The sequence below is a fragment of the Haliotis asinina genome, chromosome 9 (assembly GCF_037392515.1).
Source record: "Haliotis asinina isolate JCU_RB_2024 chromosome 9, JCU_Hal_asi_v2, whole genome shotgun sequence".
Taxonomy (NCBI): Eukaryota; Metazoa; Mollusca; class Gastropoda; order Lepetellida; family Haliotidae; genus Haliotis; species Haliotis asinina.
The window spans coordinates 59,655,355-59,669,609 of NC_090288.1; the positions used below are offsets into that span (position 1 = coordinate 59,655,355).

The following is a 14,255-nucleotide window of genomic DNA, read 5'->3' on the forward strand; positions in this document are numbered from 1 at the left end:
CTTCACGAGACATATAATTGAACTCACTAACTCTTGTAATATGTTTACGGAAACGCTAGGCATAGGCAGCCCCAGGGCAAGAAAACAGCACATCACCTATCTTCATGGCGATCGCTACGTGAAGTATACGGTATAACGTAGACAATGTAATGACAACCGATTTGTGAAGAAGGCGGTGTAGTGTACCCAATTTAATGACGATCGCTTCGTAACGTACCTCTGTCAGTGGTGGCAAGTTACGTGAACACGGCAGTGCATATGCATTTATAGTATTGGCGATCTCTAACCAACTGATGACAGTAAATCATACTGGAACTTGATATCATTCATAATAAGACGGCTGTTGGTGTGGCAATACGTCAAGGTGTGACAATACGTCAAGGTGTGACAATACGTCAATGTGCACTTAGGGGTGGGCGGGATGCGATAGGGGCGGCTGTATTCACGTATAAAAAAACTGGCTACAAAACCTAACCCAAAAATTGTGTTTGGCATGAAATCCCTTCACGGTTACACTTCAAACAAATAAATGTTCTGCTAAGATGTTACGTTGTCGGAAAACTGGCCCGAGTGAAAAGCTGTTTCCACGTACTGGTTCCTTTGACTAGAACGACAGTTTACAATTCAGATATGTCTATTTGTGTGGCAAAAATCGAAATGTCGAGGTGAAGAACACAAAACTGCAGTCATCAACTTCACATATCTTGACCCTATCACGTTGTCCTACTGTATGGGACAGAAGAGGTATTTCGGTCACAGCCAAACTCGAAGTGTACAAAGCGGTGGTCCTCACCTCACTACTCTACGGTAGTGAAACCGGGACTGTCTGCAGTAGACATCCGAGGAAGTTGAACCAGTTTTCACACCAAAAGGCTCAGAACGATTCTCAATATCCGATGGCAAGAGAATATATCCCTGACACAGAAGTCATAGAGAGAGCCAATCTCCTCTCTATCGACACTCAGCGTCAAAAGAACCAAGTTCGTTGGGCTGGCGATGTGTACCGAATGTCTGACACCCGAATTCCAAAGTCATCTGGGAAATTAGCATCTGGCAAGAGATCAGTTGGAGGTCAGAGAAAACGGATTAAGGACAGCTCGAAGTCCCTCAACGTAGGCTCGGAGAAATGGGAAATCCTTGCCCTCGACCGAACACTCTGGCGTAGAACAATCAAAACTGGATGTAGCACCTCAGAAGGGTCACGTACCTATCTGCACAAGAAACGTGCTGCACGGAAAGCTAAGTCTGCATGCGCCCGGATCGGACGAACCAATGGGACACACATACGCAAATCAACTGCGTGAAGCCTTGGTCCTTCACGACGACAGACGAGTATCATTTGTGTGGCTAGGATCTTCAGCAACTATGGAACGAGTGATTGTTTGACGATATGTGTCTGCGTTAATGCACATCCCGTAAGAAGGAAGTGTATACTCGACACTACTTGGAACATATTTCTAATGAGTATAGAGTGGATTGGGGAGATACATCTGAAACATGATCTTCATGGTTGAGTTTAAAGTTTTAACTTTGGTATTATTTCTGGTAATCGGAATTGTATAAACGTGTGCACATGCAAATGTCTTAATGGAACCAAGTTAAAATAGTGTTTTTGCAGATCGCAGAACAATAAACGAACTAAATGTTTGAGTGGTAAAATGTCTTGACGAATTTACACACGAGTCATGCAATTGATTACGCAAGTCACTCTCGATTTTACTTCGTTTTAATTCACATAATAATCATAAATAAAGATGAATCAACTCCACGATGACAGATTATCACAGCAAAATTATGACATGAGCAAGTGAAACATTGAAATAACATGGATGGAATAGAAAAATCTGTAAAATATAGATATAATTCAAATATAATCACTTATATGATAGAAACAGTTTCTATATGTATCTAACAATACAATACATCTAGTCAACGAACATGGACATCAACCATTTAACTAAACTATCAACAATTTCTTATCATAATGCTAAGATGAGTAACAATAACATTTCAACTTCTATATCAACTATTTACACTCAACGAGGAATCTACGGGAGCATGTACAGTACATCAAAGCTTTGTGATAACACACAGACTGGATCTGTTATTAAACATGTTATTAAATGTACGTAATAATCACAAAACTACCGCATAATGAAAATGTAACAACGAAAATTTAACTGAAATTTCTACGCGCATTTTCATAAAAACCACATACCTTTAAGTTTTAAGATTTAGAACGAAACGGATCCAGTCTAAATGAAATAGTGCCAAGCCGTTTTATACAAGACAGGTATAACCAAGGTCAAGGTTAGCACCAATGTGGGTCAATACTTGTCCATCATACGTCATCGAGTCTTGTGTACAACGTCACAGGAAATGTAAACATAACCTATGACGTCACGGATACTTAGCACCAAGGGGGGAAAGCATGAGCGGCATGTTTGAAAGACGGGACAGATAGGGAGGAGCGATTACGGAGAACGTTGTACACACTGAAAACCTGTTTCTCTACATATGAATTGTCAAAATACACTTCACAACCTAATAAAATGTCCTAATATTTTCAGTAGATGTATAACGATTGTCTAGTACGTAATGGTTCGTGACGTTAGGAAACCCTTCAAAGTGGAGCGAAAGTTGAGACGTACCTAATGAATATACGTAATATTTGTTAAGAACTATGAAGCTTTTCAAAATTAATAATTACATTGTCATTCTCATTCGATAGGACATGTTGTCTCAATAGGAACGTGTTGCCCTTTAACCGCAAAACATGTACATATGTCCTTAGATACCTTTTTAAAAATAAAATTATTCTTTATCGTTTGTGGCCCATTTTCCTTAAATTGAAGAACGCTTGTTGATATTTTGCTATGAATGATTTATCTGAATTATTATCCTACGTGCAGCAGGGGTTATTCAGCGTACCGCCCGTCACTGGCTAGACTCTTGTCATCGACAGCGTTATAGCTTGTGGAGGTCGACATGACAATGTTTTGCATCTCCGAGTCCAGAGTGGGGTCAACTGGAACGTAGTAAAACTTGGAAAATACCCACATCCGGAGCCGATACAGGAAGTTGAGAATGACCTGTGCAAGCATCGCTTGAAGGACGCAGAGAACACAGGTGATGACAGCCTCTACTGGCTTATTCCAGTTCATGAAGTTATAAGCGTAATGTCTCTCTTCACGAGAATCCGTCACAGTACCGTCGTTGAGGAAGTAGATGGCGTTGAAGAGGGCGTAGACGGAGCCGAGTGTAATTGTCATGAACATGTGCAGCACACGTAGCGGGGTACCGCTAATCATCACGTCGGTGATGACGTACACGGTGTTCATGGTGTGCTTGACTCGGCTCATCGGTGTAGCCAGCAGTTCTGTAACCAGACCAAAATGCACGTGTTAAGGTATCTTATCAGCAACATGTGCTAATGCTGTGAGAGAAACACTAACAGGTGTCAACTACACTGTTACTTAACTTAGCCATCAATAGGAAATATTTATAACCCATTACTGAGGAGGATGTCACAACTCATTTATCAACTGTTTTGCAAGAAAGGTACATGATCAAATACGCTACTGCTTACGCTAAAGATTTGATTGAGGATTGTAATATTGCATGTTATGATCTAATCGCATTTCTGTTAATGTCACTTGCCAGCTTCATAACAAAGCATAATAAAATCGGTTACAGTCAGTTACATAACAGTAGAGTGAACAGACCACTACCCTTGTAGTATAAGAGTAAGATTAAACGAACTGATGCCTCTTTAATAACGATTGAACTGAATAGTGTCAGTAATGTTACTATGTCAGATAAATTGACTACTGTCAGTAATGTAACTATGTCAGATAAATTGACTACTGTCAGTAATGTAACTATGTCAGATAAATTGACTATTGTCAGTAATGTAACTATGTCAGATAAATTGACTACTGTCAGTAATGAAACTATTGGCTACTCTCGGCTGGGTAACAAAGTAAGATCAAGCCGGCTTCTACCCGTTATATAAAACAATGCAATTGAACGTGTTTCTGTCAGTATGAACCGCCCGCCACCAGTTAATTAGCGAAGTAAGAATAAACACTCTGCTCAGTATGAACCGGCTGCTGCCAGTTTATATCCAGATGACATAGCAACTAGTTCCCTCCAGTATCTGTCACAAAACCTCACGTCCTGTTGACCCCATTACCATGGAGCAAGGCGATTCCTAACCTGTTTACCTATCCTGATACAAGTGTTTTTGTGCTATGCAATGTCGTGTCCTCGCAAAACACCTGCTTCGGGGAAGTACATCTAATAATTCACTTGTGACTCAACAAAGTCAGTTGATGCCATACGCTAAAGTCACTGTGTACATCTGACTCCGAATCTGTTAAACTGATTCAATGCCGTAAAGTGACAATTGAATTGCTTAACATTGGCTGTCGCTGAAAACTATTAATTGATTTTGCAAATTATTGACAAACTGAAGTCAGCTTCTAGCAGCCGTATAAACAGACACGCTAGATACGGAAATGTAGTTCTGTCACCGCCGACATTGTGTTAATACATGTATCGATTTCCAAAAGGCACAAATTGAAGTCGTTTACAAGTCTAGCTTGTGGATATCTCAAGCAAAGAGGATAATGCTCCACAACTTCAGATCATCTAAGAAATAACTACAAATGGTCCATGTGTTTTCATAATGAATAGCTCATAATGGGAAACGGTGTCAAAAACAGGACCGCTGACACCATTAACATGAAGTAGTACCGAATTGCTGAATACACAGTCACCTTTTCACAAAGTATTATTCTATTATACTTGATAGACTTTTCAACACTGTTTCGTAACATAAATACACAAATAGAAGTAAACGTAAGGCCATGCAAGCCATATTTACAATTAGGCGACATAAAACACAAACATTCACTCGCTTTAATAGTTAGGGGACAAAGTGCATTTCTTATGAACTATATCAGACCAAATGTGTTTGTCTAATGAAGCGGCGAGATGGCACATTAGGAAGGTATACAATGAACACCGTGGATGACAGTTTCGTTGATTCCCCCACACAGCTCATGTAGAGAATGTAATGGGTGGGGCTTTGATCAACGGGAATGTGTGTGGGTGTATTTGTGGCGTGGTTATCTGGAGACCAGTAATATTACCGATCATACACGACGTCACGACGTCAAACGTCCAGCTGTGTTTGTCGGAGGAGCTCCTAATTACTACTTTCACCGAATTATGCTAGTGTTTGTTGGATAGTGAAATGTGTGTGTTAATGAATGTCGACTACACAGACCACTAAAGTATATCTGTTCATATAACTCTATGAATCATGAATCAATTCAGTTTTTCGGTTACTTTTAAGTGTACATGTTACTACTAATTAATACGGATGTTTTAGCAGGAAATACAGACAATTGCATGACAGAGGAAGTGATGTCGTTCTTTCTATATTTTATTCGGATGTTTAATAGAACATTCAGACATCTGAATGGCCTAGTAATTGATGCCGACCATCCCGGAGGAAATGTGGATCATTTCATTGATGAATCTAGTTGTATCAGTGACGAACTGATCTTTCTGCGTGTAATTCGGATATTACTTGACAATAACGACCAATTCATGCTAAAAGAAAGTATACTGAGAGGGAAATTAGTAGGGGTCTCCAGGTATGCCACATTGTTACAAGTCAACTTCAAACTAGATGATTAGATGAATGATTGCTGATGCATTACGTATCTATTTACAGTCTGTCAGATGAGTAAATGTTGAACCCCATGGATCCTCAGAAACAAAGTGTCGACGGTCAGTCTGTCAGATGTGTAAATGTTGAACTCATGGATCCTCAGAAACAAAGTGTCGACGGTCAGTCTGTCAGATGTGTAAATGTTGAACTCATGGATCCTCAGAAACAAAGTGTCGACTGTCAGTCTGTCAGATGAGTAATCGTTGTCTCACATGGATCTCCGAAGACGAAGTGTCGACATGAAGTCTGTCAAACGAGTCAATGTTGACTCACACAAGAGACCCCAGAAACAAAGTGTCGACTTACCCGAATGTGAGAAGAAGGCGACGAATGACCAGTAGGACATGGTGACCACAATGGCGGAGTTACAGCTCAGGTTGTAGATGATCCACTGTAGACGTAAAACGATCGGCATACTTCTCGGGTACATTGGATCTGCAGGTACACAAAGTACACACTTAAATGTCAACAGATTCAAAATTATTCAAAGACGTAAGAAACCAATGAGTGTTCATTCATGTCAAATTAAGCAACGGTGATGTTTCTATTTCATGGTTGTTGCTGAAGTGCCTTGGTGCCATTTCCAACCAGTAACCCGCTGTACCCAGTTGCTGGTGTATAAATGTCCATTATGTACGTCTTTATTCCACCTTGTTACATCTATACATTTATTGCACAAAATGAAAGACTCCTACACTTAAATGTAAAGTAGAGAATTCACTCGAGTCTACTGTATTGACTACACAAGAGGTAAGATACATCCTAATATCAGTTGATATTTCCAAGCCAGTGGACCAGACAAAATGGGAAACAAACTTACCAAAATGATTGCTCCATCCCTTTTTATTCCTCTTACTAATCTAATCAATATATTATTAGAATATTGTAAGTTTCAAACAATGTGGAAGGAATCTACTGTCATTTCTATTCATAAAAAGGGCAGTTGTAACGAATGCAACAATCACAGACGGGTAGCTCTTAGCAGTTGCTCATCACAGGTAATTGAAAAATGTGGTTTTAAACATGTGTTTAACTATTTTTGTAGATAATAACCCATTGACCTATTTGCAGTTAGGATTCATGTCTGGGGATGGTACTGTATACCAACTGACATAGAGGCATGATTTTATACAACGTGCTTTAGATCAAGGCAAAGAAGTCGGGACAGTTTTCTTTGACAAAAGAATGGCATTTGACAAGGTGTGGCATATGGGAATCACAGTGAAAACAGATTACAGAGAGCAGTGAAAGACAATTACAGTTCAGATCTAAAGAAATTCACTGCTGGTGTGCCACAAGGATCTGTCCTTTGGCCATTAGTGTTTTTGGTACACCATGAACGATATCATTGAGGGTATCAATAGTAACATTCGTCTTTTTGTAGATGATACTTCGGTCTATGTTATTGTTGATAATCATGTTTCTACTGCCGTGTTCTTAAATGATGATCTAAATAGGCTCTCTTACTGGCTGAAATGTGGTAGGGTAGCTGAAATCCAGGTAAGAGTGAAGCAGTTTTATTCATTCACAGAACCACAGATAATCAGCTTTCAATTCCTTCACTTAAAATGCAAGGAGTAGACATTACAGACGTCAGCAGTCACAAACACTTACGAGTAACCTTACAATCAGATTGTAAATGGAACTGCCATACTGGTGATTTATTTGAAAAGGTTCGTCCATTTGTAAATTGCCTTTGTAGGTTTAATACAGGTTATCAAGAAAATCATTAGAGCTAATGTACAAGTCATACATACTACCCGTGCTCGATTACTGTTCGCACCTTTGGGATAATTGTAGTAAAGATCAAGAACAAATTGTTGAAAATGTACAATAGATGCTCTGTGGACGATTTGCAGAGCAGTTAGAGGAGGTCATCATTTAATTTATAAGGAAACTACCTCCATGCCCCTAGTTGACCTTAGAAAAACACACCAAATTACCGTTAATTTACAAAATGGTTAATCAAATGACACCAGTTTACTTATCTGAACTACTACCAAGAAAAGTATCACAGTTAAGTGACCATAACTTAAGAAATAGTAGCAACATTCAAACTACAAGATATTGTAGTGACTTGAACAGCAATTCGTTCTTACAGGACACAAGACAATGGGGTGACGTGCCTGAAAATATGTATGAGATTGAAACTATAGGCCATTTCAAAACTGTATTAAAATCATCAGACTACTTTATGGTAATATATTTGACAAAACATTGGTACGCGTTTTCTCCAAATTATCCATTCACGCCTCAGACTTGAGAGCAGTGACTTGAATGCGTACATGTTTGAACGTCACATTTCAGCTAATGCATTCTGCAGCTGCTGTCCCCCTTGTAACAATATTTTACATTACCTACTTACTTGCCCTACTTATTCCAACATCGGAGATCGCATGTATTTTTATGTTAATGGGTGTACCTTAAATTCCGTCTTAAATGGAAATCCAAATAAAACTAAACCTATAATGCAGTATGTTTATACTATCTTGTTACATCTATCCATTTATTGCACAAAACGAAAGAAATTACCATTTGAATGCATACGTATAATTATATCTTCTCGTAAACCACTTTTAGATTTGATGCTAACTGACAGGGTGATGTTCGAATGCTTAATTATCAATCAAAAAATGGTAAAATTAAATAAACTACGCTTGAGCGCAGCTCTGACGCAAATCGTGACATGTCCGTGTGCATTCACTGCATGTGATTGCTGATGTATTGACACTACGGAGCAGGTTCTACACAGGTCAACTATACATCTGTGATATTTCAGAGACTGTGACTGTGAGGCTAATGATGCTCCTGGTGTTTATTTGTGCAATATTACATTACACCATTTTTTTGTAAATATAAACGTCATCACTTTTGGATCAAGCAAAACGAATAGAGAAATCGTGATTTCGTTTGTGTAATTTGCTCCAAGGTCATACCGGTCGCGAGATTCAACTATTTAAAGCTGTGACAGCAACCTTCAAACCATTTCAGACTACCAAGGTCAAACAAGGTGTTCCGTCAGGCGGTGTGACTTTTTGTGACATTATTCACATCATCCCCGGTATCTAGACAGCGCTCATTAGACCAATCAATAGATTGAGAATAAAACGCCCCTAATGAATCAGATAACAACCAAACAGGTATTGTCACCTAGCGTCAATTACTTGCCGTAACAACTAACGATTGCCAAGACTCAAACCAGACAGTTTTATGCCCGTCACCGGCATCCACGAGAGGCGATCCTCAAAGCCACATTGATTTCTAATGAGCACAATGTTATCACGCTGATCGTATTATTCTATATTACACATATAAATGATATTGCCTAACCCGAATTACTGGCACTGATGGCGAAATGACAGAACAATCCATCTAAGGGGCTCGAAGGGAATTACATGCAAATGTGTGGCGGTAATGCTTTCCGCTGCTGTCGTTTTCTTATAATGGCTCCCGGTAAACTGACTTGTTGCGTTAGAATGGCATTGTGTGGCCCCCATCACATTTATCGGGTCTGTTAACTTGATTCAGGGCGGGTGGCCCTGTGGTTCAAGTTAGCTCGCTTTGCATTCTTTTAGTCCTTAGTCGGGATCATTGAGGTGGGTTTGAATCTGACATCTATCATGATTTTAGTAATAGTTTGTGAGCACAATGTGCTTGTTAATGAGGTTTTCACGAAAGTGCCCCCCCCCCCCCCCCCCGGTAATTCCTATGTCAACTAGCAGTCAGGATTAACACGTTGTGGGTTTGACTCCCAAACCCTTCCCATTGATTGTTTTGAGTCTTCGCACAGCATCACATCCTTACTCTTGGAGCTTTCACCATGTTCACAAAAGTTTACTTTTGATGGTTCAGCTTTCAACTGTACAACATCTTTGCTCCTGCAGTTTTCGCTAAAGTGGTCAATTTCTGATTTATATCTTATTTTCAATAATACCGACACGCTATGATGTGGCAGAACTGCTCAAAGTCACATAAATCATATTTTGTCGCCAACTCCCTATCAGCCGATTAGATTGAGGTGCATGTCTTTTATCAGTCTCAAACTTAAACGCCCTTCCTCTGACCTGTTCGCGATGTTTTATGTAAATTTGCAAATATGCTCCATATGCTCGCTTTGATCGTTGAAGTAATTCACGGTAATGTCACAAGATTGAAACACTAATACATTAACCACCCAATCGCTTTTTGCTAAATTCAATATTGAAACGCCATTGCCCTTCTCACAGCCTAATTATGCAATTTGTGGTGTTTGATCACAGACAAATAACGAGATTTGCTGAGGAATTATAGTCCCTGCCAATGTCATAATCGTTACGCTTTTCCACGTGGACACGACAAATAGCACAAGATACGGTAAATATAGCTTCGTCATTGTCAGCATCGACTCCATTGCTATGGAAGATTAATATGAGTATTACTTTTAGTACTTTAGCTTAAGTTTCAGCTTTAGTAACAACGACGAGATCCCTCATTAAACCACACTGGTGGGATAAACCAGTGTTTGAAGCGTTAGCTCGTCACGCTGAAGGCCCGAGATGATTCGAAACATGTTTACATGGACAACCCCAATCACCAAATAAACTGGACAGAATACACACTACTGTCCACCAACCAACCCGACTTCTTCTAACGGAAATTAACAGAGGCCATCCACATCAAACGACACCGACCTCGGATCAACAGAGATCACGTTTACTTCATCCCGTCAGCATAGGACAAACTCATCAACGAATGTTAAATGCTTGTAACATGTCCCACTCTAAAGCCCTGTACCACCCACTGGCTTCAGTGTGCCACCCATTGTCACTGGTCTCTACATGTAATCCCTTGTCATGACATTACTCCCGTACTTCCATACTACCTATCAACCACCCTAAGAACTTGCATAAACATGTCCATACTCTCCTGCCTTGTACATCCCTATTCTCTTCTGTATGCAGTCCATTGTCACGGCTTCCACATGTTAATACTGTGCTGTCCAGTTCGTCCTTGTTGTTTTTGTTGATTATCTATCAAATAAAGGAGTTGCTCATCCATAACGTCTTGTCCTTATGTTATTCACCAACTTCTAAACAGACATCTCAAAGAAGTGTACATGGCGTGATGCCCATTTATGGTGCTCCCAGTTTATCTTGCACCACTGAATGCACTATCACAAACACACGAAAATGTATGTCGATTGTCCATCCATAAAACCGGAAACATGCCGAAAGATCGAATATCATTTACGTCAAAGGTTATATGTTTGATTTGTACATGTTCTCCACATGCCACTGGCAACCTGGTCAGGTTATCCGAATTATCCGTTTCAGAGTCAAAATTAAATAGAATAGCCCAGTGATTTAAGCGTTCGCCCGTCACGCCAAAGACTTGGATTCGATTACCCACATGAGTGAAATGTGTGAGGCCCATCCATTCCCGGTGTCCCCAGATGTGATATAGCTGGAATACCGCTAAAAGCGGCGACAAACATAACTCACTCACAATTGCATAATTTGCGATTGAGGTGAGAAACAGTCTACACCACAACGCCTTTTGCCTGTGCTGTACGATACCCACACAGGTTCAAGGGACAGAAGACACGTGGTATTGATACCAAGCGTGTGGGGTATTGAGACATCCACTATGGAACAACGTTACCCAACCTTGATGATAACAGTTTTCCGTGCTACTGTCCTTCAGCGTGGGAGGTAAGTGTAGTCACACTAACACAGATTAATGGTGTTTATTAGGAATCAAAGAACAAAAGCTCCTTTGAGAAGTATTCACTGAATTGCTCAACACTGCTGCTCGACTGCCTGCGTCGAAGAAATCGATCAGGAATTTGAATATTTTACCGTGCGTATGGATTGAGTGTGTGATGTGAAAGATTTTTGCTGATACAGCAGACATTTGATAGTAAATCAAAATGAATTATGAACTTGCAATAGACATAATGAATTACGTGGTTTCTTGTGTAATGTATGGCAAAGGGAATATTTTCTCAATTACCGGTTTTTCTTATCGTATGTGTGCCATCAATCTTGGCGCTGGTAATCTTCTCAGCTTTGCATAATGCCAGTCAGTGCTGAGTTGGGTGTTCCTCTCATAAGAACTACATCTCATGTGAACTACATCACAAACGAACTACAGGTAGTGGTATAGGGCTGCCATTAGGGCTGTAACGATGCATTGCAATTGTCTAGTCACCGATAGCAAATAACCGATGGTAGAAACTAACAACTATCGAATATCGATAGTTTAGTAATCGATTTCCGTTGATTAATGCTGAGCGCAAAATACAGGAAGTACCAGATTCGTTCACATTGATTTAGAGATATCCGGCCCTGCTACCTCTTAAACAAACCTGACATGGGCTTCAAGTTTCCTGCCGGTGCTTAAAAGAGACTGAAACGGCTTCAGTCTCTTTACATTTCATGTAAACTTTACGTCCATTTGGAAAATGACTCTCAATGAGTTCTTCGCAAAAGAATGTTGCTATAGACTATCGCTATCGCAGTAGCTGTTTTCCCGTCAGTCGTCACCCCCAGTTGCCAGCCTGCCCCATATGTCTGCCACCGATGAACAAAGTGTACCCTAAAAACCGCCTTGCTGGGTTTACACATAACATTCCCGTCCTTGAAGCCTGCCCTCTGACCATCTGTGACTCTGTCGGTATCACGTGTACTGCCCTTTATCATCCAAAACAGGCAGACAGGTAGAATTCTATTTCAGTAACAGGCCTCCGGCCCAAAATAAAAATACATAAATAAATGGTTAACCGGTGCACATAAAATGTATTTCGTTTATACTTGTGTTTCTCATCGACAAAGTATAACAACAGACATACATCCTGGATGACATTAATATTTTTACTCTGTAATATTGATATAAAATTAGCAATTGATGGACATTTACTAAACTATTTTGATATGTACTTTTTCCTGATATGGCAATATGCTTTACAGATATAAAACACATGTCATTCATCTTCAACAGCAAAGATACCATTTAGTTTGCAAAACAGACAGTGCATTTCATAAAATACAACATTAGTCTACATTAGTCAACTGCTAGTTTGGAATTACAACACCGAAATCGGGTATATATGTATTCTTTAAATACCGAGGGATATCATTGTTTATGAAGTAAGTCTCTACATTTCACAAAGATTTGATTCGCTGACAGTAGAAACATTTATGGCTGCTATCACGATGCTTGCCAAGACTGGTATAAATTATCATGCAGTCTTTGTTTAAATGATTCAATACATATTTCCTGATGACCAATTTCCTGGCCAATCTAAACAATTCCAAACCAAACTGACAGTGAATGAAGAGTGAGATAGAAGTCTTCACCAGTATTTCATTGCATTGGTTGTATAAATATACCGTAGAGTTACTCTTCCACATTCACCCAAGGCCATATTGTTACAGGTGGATATTCCAGTTTCAAAACATATTTACAAAACATCATGAGGACAGATTCAATAGTATTACAGTAGGATGTGCCCCAGATTTCAGACCCATAACATAGAACGGGTGATATCATACAACCAGAAATCGTAGATAAATCTTACAATTAATGCTGGCAAGTTTCCTTTGGAAATTTCTAACAGAATATTACCTTATTAGCTTGTGATGCAAGACAGGATCTTGTCTCCAGGATAATTTAGGCGTGAACATAATTCCAAGGTACTGGTAACATGATACAGTGTCGATAACACTACCATTATAGAACCAATTTTCATATGAGCGAAAGGGACCACCATTTCTAAAAACAATAATTGTGGTTTTCTTTATGTTCACGCTCATACTAGTTTGCTCACAAAATTTACCAAGTACATCAATCTTCTTTTGCAACTGTGCACAGATATTGCTGACACATCATCAGCAAACATAAGAGAGCAAAGTAGAATAATAATATGATAATAGTAGAAGAAGATATGATTACACAAATATGACATATATTACAATAATACCTTGTAATACCTTGGTCTCCTTCCAGCTCCATAAGACTGCATGACGTATTTATGAAAATAGTAATAATCTGAGGGCTCAAAACACAGCCTTGGCGAGTACCAATTTTACAGGTAAAACTATTTGAAACACCTTTAGATTCCTGACTGAAGCTGATAAAGAACTATACATAGATAATATGAATTTTGAATTGAATTTTCCATATTTTTGCACACGAAACTGGTTAAAATCCTACGGAAAATTGTAATTTGATGCTCCTTCGTAATACATTCGCAACGCGTACGGAATATTCGGAACAACTGCGGTAAAACTACGGTAGAAACTGAGATTAATTGCGGATTACCCCGCGAATGAAATGCGGAACAAGTAGGAATGTTGGGGGAATGTTACGGAAGACTTTCGGAATGTTAGAGGAACAATACAGCACTAATCCGTTTAGGACGAAGAACTTCGGAAGAATTGCTGAAACATGCGGAATGTCATCGGAATTCTTGGGTTATAGAATGACTGCTGAAGACCCTCGTCAACCACGTTTGACTTCGAAACGAACGCGT

General features: G+C 39.5%; 1 pseudogene; it reads right to left on the reverse strand.

Moving 5' to 3' along the window:
• Positions 1-1,710: 1,710 nt before the first annotated feature.
• Positions 1,711-14,255, reverse strand: part of LOC137297135 (protein rolling stone-like) — a 45,431-nt pseudogene continuing 32,886 nt past the window's right edge.